Source organism: Augochlora pura, unplaced genomic scaffold (assembly GCF_028453695.1).
Source record: "Augochlora pura isolate Apur16 unplaced genomic scaffold, APUR_v2.2.1 APUR_unplaced_1185, whole genome shotgun sequence".
Classification (NCBI taxonomy): domain Eukaryota; kingdom Metazoa; phylum Arthropoda; class Insecta; order Hymenoptera; family Halictidae; genus Augochlora; species Augochlora pura.
Window position 1 is genome coordinate 964 of NW_027581204.1, and position 3,686 is coordinate 4,649.

At 39.2% G+C, this 3,686-nt stretch overlaps 1 pseudogene; it reads right to left on the reverse strand.

Moving 5' to 3' along the window:
• Window positions 1-2,838: 2,838 nt before the first annotated feature.
• On the reverse strand, window positions 2,839-3,578 carry LOC144477451 (uncharacterized; annotated as a pseudogene).
• Window positions 3,579-3,686: the final 108 nt, after the last annotated feature.

Consider the following 3,686-nt stretch of genomic DNA (forward strand, 5'->3'; position numbering starts at 1 on the left):
GTTCTATCATAAATTCTTTTCTGCTATTGCTAGCCGCGTATGCTGATATTATTAAGATTTTATGGTTATTCTGTATTTTTATTTCGATTATCGTCGTTTCGAGGCTTATGTTGCTTTTGATGCTATTCGGCTGTATGGATTTGTATGACAGTGATTTGTGTATTAGGATCCCTGTCCTTCCTGCTTGTTTAGCGCCCGGTCTATCGTTTCTTAGTATGTTGTAATCTTTAACCCTCTATGGGCCGAATTTTTGTTTTAAATCCAAAAAAATTGGTGGAACAAAAAATCAGCAATTATAAACCTATATATGCAAATGAGAACAAAAAATTTCGGTTCAAACAATTTTATTGCAGTAATTACACTATGTGACTTTCAAGTCACAGCGGCCTATAATGTTTGAAACCGTGTCTATGAAAACTTAAGCGTGGAATGCCACAAAACAGTTTGCACTTGGCGTTAAACATAAATGGACATTGCATTTGGAACATTTAATTTTTGGAACTCCTTTACATCCGGGATTTTTACAACGTCCTCTGTTATCCGAAAAAATTGGCCAATGTGCTACTTCATCCTTTCGGACGTCTTCTACAGGTAGTATTGAATTTGATCTCCTTTTTCTTTTATTTTGCAATTGTTTATATACTTCGCTTGAAGCAGAACGCCCTCTTTTCTTTTGGGTTCCTTTGCGTTCCTGACATAAACAAGATGCAATTTCGGTTTTGAATGTCAATAAACTATATTGACGGTTGGGGCTTACAGAATGCGATATGCAATCTCGCTTATATAAGAGCCAAGCATTGACCACCGCTAAATCTAACAAATGAAACATAATGCGGTGGTACCATTTCTTTGATCGAATTTTTATTCGATACAATGCTATCAATGAATCAACTAAATCTACACCACCCATGTGTTGATTGCATATTTTTACTATATTTGGTCGTTGTACGTCGATCATTCTGTTTATTTTTTTGTCCCACCTTTTCACTATGTCTATTGGTTCAACTTCACAAAACGTGCTCATCAAATGAACAGCCTTATTATCGTACCACTTTACCGCATTTATGGTGACCCTGTCAATAGACGTAGAAAGTATCTCATAACTTCCTCGGCCCTTAGTTTTCATGAGTTTATCGGACGGAAATTCACAGTTTTTTAGTCGGTTTGACCGCACTGTTGCAATACTTTGTATTCCTAATTTTTCTAACTCAGTTATTAAAGGCAACGTCGAAAACCAATTGTCGAAACAAATTTTGTAAAACGATTGCTTGGGAATAATTTTTGCCAAACGTAATACCACATTACCACTACTTCCGACGTTAGGTAATTCGGGATCATGTATCACCTTGCCGGTGTAAATTTCAAAATTATATATGAGTCCTGTTGAGTCGCATAGTAAAAAAGCCTTGTAGCCCCATTTTTTAGGTTTTTTGGGCATATAGTTTTTTAGGCTATGTCTTCCTTTGAACGGTATAATTTGCTCGTCAACACACACGTGTTCCGACATTGGAATGCGATTAAAATTTTTCACTAATTTATCCAGAATGGGTCTTATTTTTTGTAATTTATCGGTCACTTCTGCATTGTTTGTTGTATTGGCCTGTAAATTCTTACTAAAATGTATTTTTGATTTTATGTCTCTCCATCGCGTACGACTTATGGTATCGGCAACAGCAGACACCCTTGTCTTTGAATTCCAATACATTTCCGTTCTCGGTAATCCATAAATTGACAAAAAAGCAGCAGCCGAAGAATTGTTCAATTTCATTGACTGAAACAGCAATGGGTTTTGCTGGATCACATTGTAATGCATATATGTTGGTATAATCAACTATATTGCTTATAATGTCCATGTCAAATAGTTGTCGAAAATAAGTCATAGGAGAATGGGGTGCTTCAGGGACGTTAGGGCAATCTCCTTTCCAAGGGCGATAAAAGCTATTATTATTCGTGTGGGATAGTGGCTGCCAAACAATTTTTTGTGGTCCTGCATCTTCCGTATCTGACGAAGATTGATCACTAAATTCTTCATCACTATCGATAATATTTATGCGTCGTCGGGGAAATACTATTATATCCTCATCGGACTCGGAATCTAATAACGAGTCATCGGACCTATTACCGCTAATTCGTCTAATTCTAATTCCTCTGTTTCTTTCATGTGACTTTCTATTCATGTTTTGGGTATATAATGTATATATCTGAAAACGGAAGAAAGCATAACCTTATTATAAATGTACCGAAATCTGCCATGATGGCCCACTGTTACTTCAAAGTTACAAAACTTTATTATATAAAAAAAATGACAAACTGAAAATTGAAATGCAAACAAATAGGTTGTTACTGATATACGTACCCAGAGCTATTATGTGCACCTTTTTTTTCTTTCGTAATCACTATTAGAATTTCAAATAATATCAATTCAATCAAAATGTTTCGCTTATACGTACTCCGGACAGTTTGCACAGCATTTACTTTGTTATTTCAGACTGAAGAAGCTAGCAACGGTCATAAATATTGATACTGGTTGTCATGACAACGTTAAAGAATTAAGATTTATGCGACATCTTACAACAAAAGGCATAATTATTTGGTAAAATATCAATAAATTGAAATGTGACCTGAAAGTGTTGTTTATTAACTAAGAGGTGGAGAATCGCAGAAAAAGAATTACTACACACGTGGATATATATATTTTACTAGAGAAAAGATTGAACGCGTGTTTACTGCCCGACGATCGCACATAGAAGAACGAGTCGCGGTAGGCTCGCTCGGGAGACGGTCGACCCTCGCCTTTGTCTTCCATAAAGCCTCGTATCGCAACGAAAACAACGGGTACCCTTAAGGTACGGTCCCGTTTCCAACACTTCCCCTCGAGACGGGGCGTATAGTCTACTCGGTCTGAATCCCGATCAGTCCCAAACGACTGGATAATCTGTTATGTTTCGGGCCCGGCAAGCCCTTTGTGAGGACGTCGGCCAGCATTTCCTCGGTACAGATGTACTTTATTTTTACCTTCTCGTCTCGCAACGCGCCGCGTACAAAGTGATGCCTTATGTCTATATGTTTTGTACGATTATGGAATATCGGATTTTCGGCTAGCTTGATCGCGCCTTGATTGTCGCAGTGCAGGGTGACATTCGCCAGGTTCTTAAAACCTAGCTCCGAAAGAAAACTGCGCAGATGAATTGCCTCCTTCGTAGCCTCGCTCAGGGCCATGTATTCCGCCTCTACGGATGAGAGAGCCACGGTCCTTTGCTTCCTCGATTCCCAAGAAATTGTAGCGCTGGCCAGAAGGAAAGAATATCCCGTGAACGACCTTCTGTCGTCGGAACAGTTTCCCCAATCCGCATCCACGTAGCCCTGCACCGGCTCTCTGCTTGCTTTGTACGTAAGGCCTAAATCGCGTGTACCCTTTAAGTAACGCAGAATACGTTTCGCAGCCGCCCAATGCGACTTACCGTAACAATTGTTAAATTGACTTAATGCGCTTACCGCGTGCGCTATATCGGGTCTGGTCGCTACTGCCAGGTACATTAGTGAACCCATAAGTTCCCTGAACGGAAGTTTATCCTCGACCCCCCCCTGAACTTTCGTTTGGTTCATTCCGTAACTTATTATTTACTTCTAACGGAGTCTAACATGACATCCCCCGCCATTTTAGGATCACATGCTTTAATAACCTT